The sequence below is a fragment of the Martes martes genome (genome assembly GCF_963455335.1).
Source record: "Martes martes genome assembly, chromosome: 5".
Classification (NCBI taxonomy): domain Eukaryota; kingdom Metazoa; phylum Chordata; class Mammalia; order Carnivora; family Mustelidae; genus Martes; species Martes martes.
The window spans coordinates 21,131,603-21,148,437 of NC_137892.1; positions in this window are offsets into that span (position 1 = coordinate 21,131,603).

A 16,835-nucleotide genomic window follows, 5' to 3' on the forward strand; every position below is an offset into this window, starting at 1 on the left:
ACTATTATTGTATTATTGTTGATGTGTTTCTTTGATTTTGTTATTAATTGGTTTATATAGTTGGCTGCTCCCACGTTAGGGGCATAGATATTTAAAATTGTTAGATCTTCTTGTTGGACAGACCCTTTGAGTATGATATAGTGTCCTTCCTCATCTCTTATTATAGTCTTTGGCTTAAAATCTATTTGATCTGATGTAAGGATTGCCACCCCAGCTTTCTTCTGATGTCCGTTAGCATGGTACATTGTTTTCCACCCCCTCACTTGAAATCTGGAGGTGTCTTCGGGTCTAAAATGAGTTTCTTGTAGGCAACATATTGATGGGTTATGTTTTTTTATCCCTTCTGATACCCTGTGTCTTTTGATTGGGGCATTTAGCCCATTAACATTCAGGGTAACTATTGAGAGAGATGAATTTAGTGCCATTGTATTGCCTGTAAGGTGACTATTACTGTATATTGTCTCTGTTTCTTTCTGATCTACTACTTTTAGGGTCTCTCTTTGCTTAGAGGACCCCTTTCAATATTTCCTGTAGAGCTGGTTTGGTGTTTGCAAATTCTTTCAGTTTTTGTTTGTCCTGGAAGCTTTTTATCTCTCCTTCTGTTTTCAGTGATAGCCTAGCTGGATATAGTATTCTTGGCTGCATGTTTTTCTCGTTTAGTGCTCTGAGTATATCATGCCAGTTCTATCTGGCCTGCCAGGTCTCTCTGGATAGGTCCGCTGCCAATCTAATATTTTTACCATTGTATGTTACAGACTTCTTTTCCCAGGCTGCTTTCAGGATTTTCTCTTTGTCGCTAAGACTTGTAAGTTTTACTATTAGGTGATGGGGTGTGGACCTATTCTTGTTGATTTTGAGGGGGGGTTCTCTGCACCTCCTGGATTTTGATGCTTGTTCCCTTTGCCATATTAGGGAAATTCTCTCCAATAATTCTCTCCAATATACCTTCTGCTCCCCTCTCTCTTTCTTCTTCTTCTGGAATACCAATTATTCTAATGTTGTTTCGTCTTATGGTGTCACTTATCTCTTGAATTCTCCCCTCGTGGTCCAGTAGCTGTTTGTCCCTCTTTTGCTCAGCTTCTTTATTCTCTGTCATTTGGTCTTCTATATCACTAGTTCTTTCTTCTGCCTCATGTATCCTTGCAGTAAGAGCCTCCATTTTTAATTGCACCTCATTAATAGCTTTTTTGATTTCAACTTGGTTAGATTTTAGTTCTTTTATTTCTCCAGAAAGGGCTTTTATCTCTCCAGAGAGAATTTCTCTAATATCTTCCATGCCTTTTTTGAGCCCGGCTAGAACCTTGAGAATCATCATTCTGAACTCTAGATCTGACATATTACCAATGTCTGTATTGATTAGGTCCCTAGCCTTTGGTACTGCCTCTTGTTCTTTTTTTCTGGTGAGTTTTTCTGTCTTGTCATTTTGTCCAGATAAGAGTATATGAAGGAGCAAATAAAATACTAAAAGGGTGGCAAAGACCCCAGGAAAATGCGCTTTAAGCAAATCAGAAGAGACCCCAAATAGTGGGGGGGGGGAAGGGGATAAAAATTTCAGAAAAAAAAATTACAAAATGAAAACAAATTAAGAAAAAATATAAAAAAGAAAAAAATATATATATTAGATAAACTAGTTAAAAAACGTTAAAAAAAGAAAAGGGTAAAAGTTAAAAAAATTTAGCAGAAGAAAAAAAAATCAAAAAAAATTTAAATTAACCACAAGACTAAAGAATCATGGGGAGAAAGCCATGAGTTCCGTGCTTTGCTTTCTTTTCCTCGGAATTCTGCGGCTGTCCTTGGTGGGTGAACTTGGTCTTGGCTGGATTTCTTGTTGATCTTCTGGGGGAGGGCCCTGTTGTAGTGATTCTCAAGTGTCTTTGCCCGAGGTGGAATTGCACTGCCCTTACCCGAGGCCAGGCTAAGTAATCCGCTCGGGTTTGCTTTCGGGAGCTTTTGTCCCCTGAGCGCTCTCCGTAGAGTTCCGGAGGACGGGAATGAAAATGGCGGCCTCCCAGTCTCTGGCGCGGAAGAGCCGAGAGCTGGGGGCCCCACTCCTCAGTGCGCTCTCAGAGAAAAGAGCCCAGTCACTCCTGTCTCCCTGGCCTCTGGCCATGCTCCAAGCTCACCCAGCCTGCGACCGGTTCAAGGTAACCCTGAGCTGAGAGCTCACTCCTCGGCTCTGTCTCTGTAGCCGGCTTCCCCTGTGTAATACCTGCGAGCTCTGCGACAGTATGACACCCGCGATCCTTCTGTGACCCTGCGGGACCTAGGGCCATGCTGGCTCCGCGTGGGCTTCACCCCGGTTTAGTCTCTGGAGCAATGTCCCTCCATGGAGCAGACTTGTAAAAGTCCTGATTTAGTGCTCCGTTGCTCCGCTGCTTGCTGGGAGCTGGCCCCTCCCCCCGCAGTCTGTCTTCCTGTCGCTTTGGATTCACTTCTCTGCTGGTCCTACCTTTCAGAAAATGGTCGATTTTCTGTTTCTAGAATTGCTGTTCTTCTTGTCTTCGATCTCCTGTTGGATTTGTAGGTGTTTGTAATGGTTTGATAAACTATCTAGCTGATCTCCTGCTACCTCATGTAGTCTCAGCCTGCTACTTCTCCATGATCTTGACTCGTCCTCCTCTTTTGTTTTTGATCAGCCTATCTAGAGGTTTATCTTTTGAAAAAACAGTTTCTGATTTCATTGATTTTTTTATTGTTTATTTCTTTAATTTTTCTTGTATCTTTATTATATTTCCTTTCTACCTATTTTGTGTTGAATTAGCCCTTCCAGCTTCTTAAGATAGAAGTTTAGGTAATTGATTTCAAACAGTTTTTTTTTTTTTTTAAATAAGTGTTTGAAGGTATAGATTTCCCTCTGAGCAGTGCTTTGATTGACTCTTAAAAATTTTGAAATTGGTGTTTTTATTTTCATTCAGTTCAGAATATTTTCTAATTTCTCTTACTTCCTTGGTGACTCACTTCTGGAAGTGTGTTTTTAAAAAATTAATAGACTACTTTTAGAACATTTTTAGGTTTACAGATAATTGAGCAGCTATTACAGAATTCCTAATACTCCCTTTTCTCTTGCTCACCATCCCCTTATATTAACATCTTGTATTAGTGTGCTACATTTGTTACAGTTGATGAACTGATATTGATGCCTTAATACTAACTAAAGTCTATAGTTTACATTAGGGTTTACTCTGTTTTGTATAATTCTTTGCTTTGAGTAGTTTGACAAATGCATAATGTCGTGTGCCTACCACGACAGGATCACACAGAACAGTTTCATGGCCCTAAAAATCCCCTGCGCTCCACCTACTTACTGCCCTCTTCCCATCCCAACCCCTGCCAATCACTGATCTTTGTTTTGTCTCCATAGTTTTGCCTTTCCTGAAATGTTAGAATCATATGGTATGTTGCTTTTTCAGACTGGCTTCTTTCATTAAGTAATAAGCATTTAAGATTCCTCCTGGGATGCCTGGGTGGCTCAGTTCCTTAAGTGTCCCAACTCTTGATCTCAGCTCAGGTCTTCATCTCAGGGTTGTGAGTTCAGACCCTGCATTGAGCTCCATGCTGGGTGTGGAACCTGCTGGGGGGAAAAAAGATTCCTCATTTGCTCATGACACATATCTTCTTTTGCTTTCTAGTATTACCTTTTATGTACCAGTCTGTTTAACCATTCACCTTTCAAAGGATGTCTTGGTTGCTTCCTGGAGTTTTTGTTTTTGTTTTTGTTTTTGTTTTTGGCAATTATGTATAAAGCTACTATAAACATTTCCTGGGCAGGTTTTTGTATGGATGTAAGTTTTAACATTGGTTGAATAGATAGCCAGGAGCATGAGTGTTGGATCATATAGTAAGACTATGCTTAGTTTTGAAAAAACTTTTAAAGTGGCTGAACCATTTTACCTTCTCATCAGCAATGAAGATTCTCCTTGCTCTCCATCTTTGTCAGCATTTGGTATTGTCAGTTTTTTATTTTAGCCATTCTAATAGGTATGTCATGGTATCTTGTTGCTGCTTTAATTTGCTGTTCCCTAATGACATGTGATACGGTCCTCCTTTTCAGATGCTTATTTGCCATCTGTATATCTTCTTTGGGGAGGTGTCCATTCAGATGTCTTTCCCATTTTTTAATTGGATTGTTTTTGTTTTGCCTAATCATTGAGTTTTAAGAGTATATATATTTTAGATAGAGTTCCTTTATGTGTTTTTCAAATGCTTTCTCCTTGTCAATGCTTTGTTTTTTCATTCTATTAACTATGTCATTCACAGAATAGAAATTATAACTTCAGTGATGTCCTACTTAACATTTTCCTATCATGCATCAAACTAGTGGTGTTTGACTAAAAGTCACCAAACCCAAGCTCACCTAGGTTTTCTCTTATGTTATCTTTTAGGGATATTATAATTTTTAATTTCACATATAGGTTTATGATCCATTTGGCATTCATTTTTATGAAAGGTATGAAGTCTATGTCTAGATCAATTATTTTTGTGTGTGGATATCTAAGTGTTCTAGCACAATTTGTTAACAACTACTTTTCCCTATTGAATTTGCCTTTGTTCGTTTGTCAACAATTAGTTGACTTTGAATCTATTTCTGGGCTTTCTCTCTCTTGTTCCATTGATAAACATGTCTGTTCTTTAACCAGTACCATGCTGTCTTGATTATGGTAGCTTTATATCAAGTCTTGAAGTTGGGGGGTGGTGCTTGGGTGGCTTACTTGGTTGGGCATCTGCTTGGTTCAGATCATGATCCTGGGGTCCTGGAATCGAGTCCCATATTGGGCTTCCTGTTCATTGGGGAGCCTGCTTCTCCCTCTGTCTCTCCCTCTTGCTTGTGTTCTCTCTCTCTCTCTGTGTCTCTCAAATAAATAAAATCTTAAAAAAAAAAAAAAAGCCTTGAAGTTGGGTTATGTCTCCTCTCCAACTTTGTTCTTTTTCTATAGTATTGGGTTGGCTAATCTGAGTCTTTTGCCTTTCCACGGAGATTTTAGAATCACTTTGTTGATTTTCACAAAATAGATTGCTGAGATTTTGATTGGAATTGTGTTTGTAGGTCAAGTGGGGAAGAACTGACCTCTTAACGTATTGATTTTTCTAACCCACACACAGAGAATATCTCTCCATTTATTTAGATCTTTGTTAATTGCTTTATTCAGAGTTTGGTAGTTTTCTTCCTAGAGATCATGGACATATCTTACAAAACTTAAGTATTTCATTTTTGAGTGCTGTTGTAATGGGATTGTTTTTAATTGTAAGTTCCAGTTTTTCATCGCTGGTGTATAGGATTGCAATTGACTTTTGTGTTTTAACCCTATCTCCTAAAATTTTACTAGAATGTCAGATTTTTAAAACAAAATGAGTTTTAGTTAAATTCTGTCATGTAGGAGAACATACTCTATAAAATTTCATTCCTTTTAAATATACTGAGATGTATTTTATAACACAGCATATGATCAGACTTGGTAAATGTTCCAAGTGCACTTGAAAATAATTTTATTTCGCATTTCTTGAGGAGATGATTCTGTAATTCTGTAAAGGTCATTTGGCCGATAGTGTTATTTTCTTAAGTCCTCTTTGTTGTATGGATTTTTATCTTTTTATCCCATCAATTGCTGAAAAAGGATTATGGAAACCTATAACAATAATTACTGAGAATTAGCTCGTGCTTACTGGGACATATTGTGGGTTAAACCAGTATCTTAGATGATAGAGTAGTAGAAGAATTTAAGTTCAAGAATCTTCTAGAATTTTTCAGTTCTCCTTTTATATATTTTAAACATAAATCAGGGATTTGAGTATGTTATTTGGTTAAAATGTTCCTGGATACCTTCATGGTCTTAATGGTTTTGTGTGTGGGGGTGGGGGGGTGGGGGTTGTAGGTTGAATGAATTTTATTCTCATGTTTGTATCTCAGGAAAAACTGAGGGGGTTTGAATCAGTACATATCCCTTAATTAAATGGGAAAACCTGAATTTTAGAATATGAACTATCTTGTGCTTTCACTCCTCATATCTTTTCACATATTTAGAGAAAAGGCAATGCCATAGATTTTTTTAATTGTCAAAAATGAAATAAATGGTCTGTCTTATAGCACTATATAAGTTGTTGAGTATGAGGTATGTAAGGATTTGGGAAAATCTTGATAGTTTTACAATGGTCAAGAAGCCTTAAATGTAAGGGGGAAAATCAGGATCTTTTGATTCTTTTACATTTCTTCTGTGGCACACCCACCTATCACAACAGTGAACTAAAATTTCCAGAAAAAGAAAGGACATCAGTATCTTTATAACATAAGGAGAGTTAATGTTGTTGCTTTGCAGAGAAAGGCATGGACTGTTATCTCAAATTGGAATGCTGGATAAAATCTGCACAGGTTTATGGGTCCTACAGGAAAGACTGCATTGGTAACCATTCCTGTATATTTGTGCCTCTCGCTAAATTTCCTCCATGAAGAAGGTCTATAATTAATCACCTTCTACTTCGACCGTCTCTCAGAAGGAATGCTTCCCTCGGTTAGACCTATGGAAGTATTGTGATGCTTCAGACTCCCAAGTCTCAAGATGTTTTAAGAACCAGAAGCCCCATCATTGGAGTTCGGCACTGTGAAAAAAAAATCTAAAAACTGTCTCATAATAGTCTTTGTTTTCATATCATACTCGATATATCTCTACAGTTTTTGAATGTAGGTTAAACTACATATAAATCAAACAAGGAACCGAGTTCTGGGGTTTGCAAAGTATTTTTTTACACTACTTTAATTCTCCTATTACCATCCCGAGAAAGATACTGTAGAGAGCTTTTTCTTAGTAAAGAGAGAAAACTTACAGGTTTCTCTCTTTAGCACATTTTCTTCTTTGCCTTACTCTGATACCGATGTCAGACTTCCGGTTTTCCTTAGGGAAATCTCCACCCTGCTCACAGGGTTCCAGTAAGATCTGTGAATCTCCATCCCCTGCTACAGAATCTGGTCGGTCAGAATATCCACTACCATCGCCTATTCAAAGGAACTGACTGGTTAAGTGATCGCCTGTGCTTCTCCTGGACCCTGTAAGTGCTCTCCCTGGCCATTTCCTGCTGAAACTGATGCAGAGGGAATAACCTCTTGCCTTTAGGATTGCGTTGCCAGCTGGATGTAAATTTGGAGGTTCCTTGAGAATCCAAGCTGCCAGAGTGGGCTAGATGGAAGGAGGTAAACCTGTTGATGCAAACATAGATGGACTGAAAAGGTAGGAATTACTTAGCAATTTGTGCCCTGGTGTCCAGACATACTTGAGCTGTGTTTCATGAGCTAATAAATTCATTTGCCCTCAAGGTGGTTCACCACGGGGGTCTTAGTCCACTCAGGCGGCTGTAACAAAGCGTACCGTAGGCTGAATGGCTTCTGAACAACCGAAAATCATTTCTCCTGGTTCTGGAGGCTGGAGGGTGGCGATCAGGATGTCAGAGTGGTCGATTTCTAGAGACAGCGCTCGTCTGGGCTGTGGACTGCTGACTTCTCCCTGTACCTTCCCGTGGCTGTGAGCAGAGAGTGATCTGCTTGCTCTGATGTGGGCAGTAATCCCGTCCCTAAGTGCTCTGTCCTCATGACCTCATGGAATCCTAAATGCTCTCCCAAGGGCCCCACCTCCTAGCACAATGCTGTTGGGGAGTAGGGTTTCAACATAGGCATTTTGTCCATAACAGGGGAATTCCCCACCCACCCCTTCCCCACCACTGGAACCTGAAGAGTTTTCCCCATTACCTAGATAATTTTGTTTCTTTTCACAGATGAAAAACTGAGCTTCTGTGAGGTTAAGTAACCAATCTCGATCTATATATAGTGGGGGAGATTTGAAGAAAGCCTGTTCTCCTTATACCTAACTATTCTGTCTCAATTACCAGGCTGCTCAAGAAGAAACATTTGGGGTGTCATTTTTGGGTGGTTTTTGTTGTTTGTTTTTCTTTTCCTGGCTGACCTGGACCTGAGCTTTTAAGCTTGTCTGCTCACACCCCAGCAGGTGGAAGGCAGACCTAGTTCTGTTGTGACGCCACCTGTTCCTGCCTCCTTGACACCTGATTCCTCTCAGAATAGATTACCCATCAGACCTCAGCCGCCAGGCCTGAGTCATTGAAATCTGATTCTGGAGATGTTTGGGATAAATCCAAGCTAACCATTTTATCTTAAACGGGGTCTCCAGGATTTCAGAGTCTTTCAGAAGACACCCTTAGTGGGCAGATGAAAGAGGAAGGAAGGGTTCTCCCAGTTTGTTTCAACATGTGTTGGCTGGTCCCCCAGCCCTAGATGGTCCCTGCCATTCTGAGAGCCCAAATGGCAGTGAAATGGACTTAGAATTGAAGAAGGAATACTCCCACATGTAGTGAAAAATAAGAAAAGAAAAGGGTCCTATAATGTGATTCTTTTTTATTTTTTTTAAGATTTTATTTTTAGGTAATCTCTATTGCCAGTCCTGGGGCTCAAACTCATGACCCTGTGACCAAGGGTCATATGCTCTACCAACTGAGCCAGGCAGACACTTCAAGTAACCTGATTCTTTTTTTTTTTTTTAAGATTTTATTCATTTATCTGACAGACAGAGATCACAAGTAGGCAGAGAGGCAGGCAGAGAGAGAGGGGGAAGCAGGCTCCCTGCTGAGCAGAGCCCGATGCGGGCGGGGCTCGATCCCAGGACCCTGGGATCATGACCCAAGCCAAAGGCAGAGGCTTTAACCCACTGAGCCACCCAGGTGCCCCTCAAGTAACCTGAGTCTTAAAGGTTAAAGACACAAACACTCCCAGTGCAGCTTTGCTGAAGAAAGGAGCTGCTCCATAAGTGAATTTCAAAGAAACACTTGAAGTCCCCCAAACTTCATAAAAACCTATTTTGATCATTATAAGGCAGAAATCTTTTGAAGATCTATTGTCCTCTCTCCTATTTTGCTTTCTGATTCAGAGCTCTCCTGATGTATATACTATTTCCTTAGAGACTCATTGTTGATGGTTTGTAGTTGTTAAAAAAGCATACTCTGCTTTTTTAGATATTAATTTTCTGTGTGTTTTTATTTTTTATTCATTTATTTTTAAAGATTTTCTTTATTTATTTGACAGAACGATCTCAAGCAAGGAGAGCGGCAGGCAGGGGGAGAGGGAGAAGCAAGCTGTCTGCCGAGCAGAGAGCCCGATGCGGGGCTCGATCCCAGGACCCCTGGATCATGACCTGAGCGGAGGGCAGACGCTTAACCCACTGAGCCACCTGGGCACCCCTTCTTGTATGTTTTTAATTCCATTTTCTCCCCCACCAGCTGCTCCTCCTTCTGGCCATTAGAATGTTCTTTGCTTTGAATCTTCTCTCTTATTTTATACATAGTCTGTAAGACTTCCCTCCAGCTACCTCCTAGGGAGCAGGGGTGAAGGATTTGTGGCAGCTTTTTCTAATGGGACAGATACCTCTTCCATTTACCTCTGTTGTCTCACCACCGGCTTAAATACAAAGCCTCACTGGCCTCAGGGAAAGGGAAGAAGTACAGCGTGGCCAAGACTGACTCACAGACAGACATCACGCTGACCACTTGCATGATTTCCGGCTTTGTGTCTTCTTTTGTTGAAACCTCACAACAAGGCTTAGGGGCAGGAGCTGCCAGATGCTTTGTACATATTTCACGCTGTGCACGGAACATCCCTGTGCACCTCCTGGGGGTGAGGGGAAGGTAGCATGGAGGTAAAACAGAGCCTAAACTCTGACCTCACTGCACTGGATCCTGGGGCAGATTTGGTAACGCAAAGGAATTACAGATTCTGTCCTGAAAGGTTCTATGTGACCAGTTCTATTTCCCAGGGTCCCAAAGCAAGTAGCAGAACCGAGACATTCAATTCAGATGGTCCCGGAGGCTCCTCACCGTCCTCTGTGTGGTTTTAAGTTCTTCGCCAACATTTTTGACCTTGTGTTTCTACTTACTTGGTTTCTCTAGGGCTTGGTCTGCCTAATGCCTTCTAGCTCTTCTTCCCTGGGGTGGAATTCTTCTCCCCATATAGTCCACTCACCTATAGATAAATCTCTCGGTGTCGCCGGCATTGCCTATCTGAGTTCCACGTTGGGCCCAGTGTGTGCACCTGCTGTATCTTTTCAGCATAGTCGCTGAGATAGTTCCGTTATTCAGATCACTCACTTTACCTGTGAGTCTATTTTATCAAGCACCTCCCCACTACATAGACATTTTTTCTTTTCTTTTCTTTTTTTTTTTAGAGAGAAGGGGTAAGGGCAGAGGGAAAAGGAGAGAGAGAATCCCCAAGCAGGCTTAGCACAGAGCCCAACTCGGGCCTCGATCCCACAACTCTGAAATGGTGACCTGAGCCAAAATCACGTGTCAGACGCTCAACAGACTGAGCCACCTAGGTGTCCCTCCCAAAGCATATATTTAAAGACAGGCTGTGTTTGTGGATTTTCAGACACCTTGCCATCACTCGATGGTCCCCTAGAGCCACGGGTTGGGAGCACTGCCTTGCAGCAGCATAATTTAATGGCAGAGGCCAGGCTCAACAGTCAAACAGATGTGGGTTAAAAACTATGACTCTGCAGCTCCCTGGGCCCCAGGATCCCAGCCACGGATCTCAGCCACCACCCACCCGGCCCCCAACGAGACTCCCTTTCTGTAAGGCTCGTTGCCACATTGCGGTGAGATCAGGCACTGAATGGGCTCCGCACGTAGCATCAAGGCAGAGCCCTCGTCCCTTGTGGCTGTCCAAGGATGGAGGCTTAAAGGATATAAAATGGAGAACTGTGTCCCAGCTTTGGCCATGGGCCACTGGATCCCGGGCTGATGTGGTAACACAACCTGGAATTAAAAGCGGTTTTGCATAATAAAAAAACCAAGGACTTGTGTTGTCCAGACAGCAGAGAGACTTGGAACTGGGTTGTGTGATGCCAGCACCTACCTCCCAGAGGCACGGCCCGGGGTCTCCTTCCTTCCACCGCTCTGCACAAGGCTATCCTGGACCAGCGGACCCTTCTCATCTCTCCCAGGTGTGGGCAGGAGTGCTGTAGCCTCTGCACGGTCCCTCTTGCCCTCCCTGCCAAACTCTGTACTTCCCACCACCCTCCACCACGGACCCTGTCCTTTCACGGCCTCCATATCCCCACCCCTCCCCCAGTGCCCATGGCTCAGGCTTCTATCAAAAAACCAGGAAGCCCCTGCAGACTCTTTCTGGGACTCCCCACAAACCTATGCCAAGGAGGAGGAACAGATGTCGTGCCATGTGTCTGGTAGGGAAGGGGGACGAGGACATGGCAGGGAGTGAAAAATTCCCCCGACTCAGTATACGTAGAACTGTTATGGGACCTCTTTATTGGACTAAAAGTTTATATCTTCTGCAGGTGGCAGCTCTCATAGGAGGTGGCGTGGGGGATCTAGAGCCCCCGTGGGTTTCCTTCTTCCTCAGCGGGAAGTCCCTAAAACTCTGCCAGAGGAATTCTAGGGTCTTTGTTCACCTGTTCAAAGCCCACCTCCCCCGCCCCCCGCTTCTTTTAACCATGTAAGGTAACATTCACAGGTTCCAGAGAAAGGGAAGGGTCCATGTGGCTTTTTCTTTTTCCTTCTGAAGGGTTTCTCAAAGCAAAGCAAGGTTCTGTGATTCCATAAACGTGACATGAAACTTGGAGCAAAGACATTTGACTCCAGTCTTGAACCTGACATGACCCTCATTGTCAGACTGTGAACAAAGCACATCAGTTCTCAGGGTTGTATAAGTGGGCCTTTGGATTAATTCACTAATACTCTTCGCACCAGAAGATTACCTAACTCAGCCAATTTATTTATATTAAAATACAAATGACTTGAAGAAGTTTTGGTGTAGGTTAGGCTTTCCTCCAAAGGGTTGATTTATTCTGAAAATAATAGTTAATCAAATTCGATGTGAGAAGTATTTTCTTTAGGCAAAGAAACACGCTCAGACATGTTGGAATGACACCACATTGGCAACCAAGTTCTTTCTTCAGGATTAAGGCCTGTTCAGCTTGGGGCTGGTCACGTACATGAGTATAGAGGCAGGCTTCTCAAAGAGTGGTGCACGATCCCCCTGAAGTTTTTTTTTTTTTTTTTTTTAGAGATTTTATTTATTTATTAGAGAGAGAGCACAAGTAGACAGAGCAGTAGACAGAGGAAGAGGGAGAAGTAGGTTCTCTGCTGAGTGGAGAGCCTGATGTGGGTCTCGATCCCAGGACCCTAGGATCATGACCTGAGCCAAACGCAGATGTTTAGCCAATGGAGCCACCCAGGTGGCATTGCAGAGAATTGCAATTTTGCAATTCTCTCACCAGGGACACTTGTGTAAAATGGACATTTCTGAGCCCCAGCCTAAGCTTATAATAAGGGCTCATAATTGACAAATAACAAGCGGCCTAGGGTGAATCGTTTGAACAATGAAGATTGAGAATCCCTAAAAAATAATTACTGGTTGTGGGTTATGGGAGACAGACTGAGAAAGGTTATGGTACTCCTCTTTCCCAGCTCATGTCCACTTTACAGATAAGGAAACTGAGGCATGGTGGGGGGAATGTCTTGCCCAAGTCCCAAGAACTACTTTGTACAGAGTCAAGACAGCAAGGGGAGTCTTCTGACTTCTTGTTTAGAGCTCATTGACAATTGGGCTATGAAAGTTTTTTTGTTTTGTTTTGTTTTGTTTTGTTTTGGAATAAACACTGTTTCTCCCCAGATTGCTCTTCTTTCAACATAATAGCCCCTGCTTCTCAAGAGCTACCTGGTCAAAAAGATGGTCTACAGGATGACTGAACATAATATTTTCCTTAATTGAGTTCCATTATTGGTGGTAGAGAGGTCATCACACAAAAAAGGTTGCTCTTAACCTTTTAAAGAAATAATTTTACTTATAACACATTAAAATAATATTCAATAAAGTCATTGAAAATATATGTGCCTTAAGCTGGAAAGTACAGCTTAAAGTGTGCTCCTTTGATATTCATGCCATAGGACCAAGAGATGTCCTATGCACTCCCAAATTTCTGTCTTTTTATCTTTATTCCCAACTTAAACATCCCTATAAATCTCAATCTTAGAGGTTCATATGACGTAATTGAAATGAAGTTAATTACCTATGAACAGTGAATGAAAGTAGGAAAGACAGGAATGAGGTATATCTGAGAGTAATTTTAAGGTAGATTTGACTTTTGAACCACGTTAACGTTTTACATCTTCCAAAAGGAAAAATGAGTTGCAGAGAATGGAGAAAACCCCTAAAATTTGGGGACTTGTAATAACATCAAATATGTAACCACAAAGAAGAAATAAAATAGTTCAAGACACTATTATGTATGATCCTTTGATTTTATCCTGTTTGTGGGATATATTCTCTCTTTTTCTGTTTTTTTTTTCCCCAAAGATTTATTTATTTATTTATTTGACAGACAGAGATCACAAGCAAGCAGAGAGGCAGGCGGAGAGAAAAATAAGCAGGTTCCCTGCTGAACAGAGGGCCCGATGCGGGGCTTGATCCAAGGACTCTGGGATCATGACCTGAGCTGAAGGCAGAGGCTTTAACCCACTGAGCCACCCAGGCGCCCCTCTCTCTCTCTCTCTCTTTTTTTTTTAATTTTTAAGGTTTTTTTTTTTATTTGAGAGAGAGAGAAAGAGAACCATTTGGGGGGAAGAGCAGAGGGAGAGGGAGAAGCAGACTCCCTACTGAGCAGGGAGCCCCATGTCGGGCTCCATCCCAGGACCCCATGTTCATGACCTGAGCTAAGGCAGAGGCTTAATGGACTGAGCCACCCAGGCACCCTTAGTAGGATATATTCTAGAGCAAAATGAATTCCAAAGAAAGATTAATTTGGTAAGTTTAAGTGCTATAGGTATAGTATTGACAAATTTTATGTATTTGTGGATTAATCAAAGAAATGCATATATTGTTCTTGGAAGCCATGTTCACTTGTGGAGGTGGGAAAATAAATATATGGAATGAAAAAGGAAAGAAGGAATTCTTGCCTTGGATGTGTCGGTATGAATATATTGTATAGTAGGGATGTATGTATATTGTGTGTGTGTGTGTGTTCTATGTACCTAATAGGTCTAGAAGTAAAGAGTCCCCAGTGTCCAAGTGTCGGTGGGGTACCTAGATTCCAGGCCTTGGTTTCTAAACAGAAGAGACTAGGGTTTCTTACAGAAATTAGAGATTTTGAGTCAGGGCAGAGTATAAATTAGCCTTAAAGGGCTGTGCTCTATCAGACAGTAAGAAGATGGAGAAGGCAACAGGTTCAGGAAAGGACTCCCACTGGCCAAATTTGGATAATGTGAACATCAAAAGAATAGCAACCATAACAAATTAAACATTTAATTAAAAAAGAAACTATAAGGCCCCAGGGATACATGATTTTATGTGTTTACATAATTTTAAATGTATCCATCTTATAGATTTTAAAAAAATATTTGTACTATTTTCACATATATAAGCATATGTATTTACTTCTATTAAGTGCTTCCATAAATACATTTCACTATTGCTATCGCTATAACCGTTATTTCATATGATTGCATAAAACTGAGTAGGCCTGTAAAGTCTAAACTGAATTTTTCTTCTTTTTTTTATTGAAGTGTAATTAAATGTGTGTTATATTAGTTTCAGGTGTACAATATAATTCATCAGTTCTACACATTTTCCAGTGCTCATCACAATAAGTATACTTTTTTTTAAAAAAAAGATTTTATTTATTTGAGAGAGAGAGAGAGAGAGAACAAGCACAGGGAGGGGCAGAGGGAGAGGGAGAAACAGACTCAACTGAGCAGGGAGCCCGACACGGGGCTTGATCCCAGGACGCTGGGATCAGGACTTGAGCCGAACGCAGATGCCCAACCTACTGAGCCAGCCAGGCGCCCTACAAGAGTGTACTCTTAATCCCTATCATCTATTTTGCCCATCCCCCAACCCCTCCCCTTTGGGAGCCACCAGATTTTTCTCGGTGTTTAAGAGTATGGTTCTTTTTCTTTGCCTCTTTTTCCTTTTGTTCATTTGTTCTTAAATTCCACATGTAAGTAAAATGATACAGTAGTTGTCTTTCTCTTTCTGACTTACTGCATTTAGATTATAGTCTCTAGCTCCATCCAGGCTATTACAAATGACAAGATCTCATTCTTTTTTATGGCTGAGTAATATTCCATTATATGTATTTTTATGTATGTGTGTATATATGTGTGTGTGTGTGTACACACACATATATACACACCGCATTTTCTTTATCCATTCATCTCTGGGCATTTTGCTTGCTTCCTTGTCTTGCCTATTGTAAATAATGCTGCAGTAAACATCAGGGGGCATGTATCCTTTCAAATTAGGCACTGAGTATTATATGATACATGGGTAAATTTTATGTAATTGGGCAGGTTTTATAATTTATACCCAAATGGGGTTCATTTTATAGATTTGTGAATAGTCACAGAATTTTAGCCATAGGAAAGCATTCAGGGAATATTTGGTTTAATATTCTATTCATGATACAGTTATTAAGTACTTGACAGGACTGACCTAGACCTGGTGCTAGGTGTAGACTACTCAGCTCTAGGGGGCGCCATTGACCTAATGGTTTGTTGCAATGGCACCTGCTAGGGTTTGCAAATCACATTTGTTGCATCACCCTAGTTCCTGGAGATAACAGTGAAGAAGACAAAACAGCCCCAGACCTTGAAAGCTAGTCAGTGTAGAGAGGAAAATAGACCCATGTGATACATATAAGTGATTAAAAAAAAACAACAGGACCGGTTTCTATGCAAGCTCCTAGGAGGGGCACCTACTTCAGAACTGGGGGATGAGGGGGACGCCCAGAGAAACGAGTTACATCTTTGCTGAGGTCTGAATGGAGAAGAGGCTGGGGAGAGCACAGAAAGGAGCACGAGAGGGAGGAAGAACTGCTCACAGCATGATGGAAAGCACTGGCCAATGAGGCAGAGGACCGCGCTCAGGGAGTGAAAATGGTCCTGTTGCACGGACAAAGAAATGCTACAAAAAGCTAGAGGCTGCAAGAGGTAAGGTGACTTGTCCTGTGTCATCTTCTCCATCACCTCCTCTGATTCCTTCCTGAGCAGGTTAAATTGCAGTAGATTCATTCATCCCAAGTGCTGTGATCTTGTCTGGGAGACGTGCTACTCGAGTTTGTCAGTGGCCGGCTGGGGCAACTGTGTCCTGCCCATCTTTGCCCACCCACAGAGCCTGCCCACACTGGTTGTTTGCAGTGTGTTTTCACTGATGTTTTGGTTGTAGAGGTCTTGAGGTCTCCAAGACAAATAACTGAAACCTAAAGAATTATTACAGAAAGATGTTTGATCCAGATGTGAGGTACCTGCATATTCAAAAGCTAAAAGCAAAAGCAAAGAGGCTAAGAGCAAAAACATAGCACCTTCTTGGTCAGCATCCTATTTGCTGGGTCTGTTTGTTTCCACTGTTCTTCCTGTCCACAGTCGATACAAGTCATCTGCGAGTCAAAATTGAATTGCCGAAATGACAAGTCAATCTTAAGAGAGCCTTAAAACCTCAAGATACATTGTATTTCCATTTATAGCAATGGTTAAGTAATAATGCTTTTGTTTAATCAAATAATCTTGTAATTTTATTTTAAGAAATCAAATATATTTCACTTAATTTTTTTGCTGTCAGAATACTAGGGTAATTTGTTGCTAATGGATTATCATATTTGCTTTCTGCTTTTATTAGGTTTATGCCATTTTCAGGAATTCAAGTTAGCCCTGAAGGAAGTTCATGAATGTCTAAGTACGTCCTCAGTCCTTAGCTGCTTTTACTTGGCAAATATATGTTTAATTTCTTTGTCTGTGTGAGTCTAAAACAGAACCTGTAATTCTCATCCACATTATCC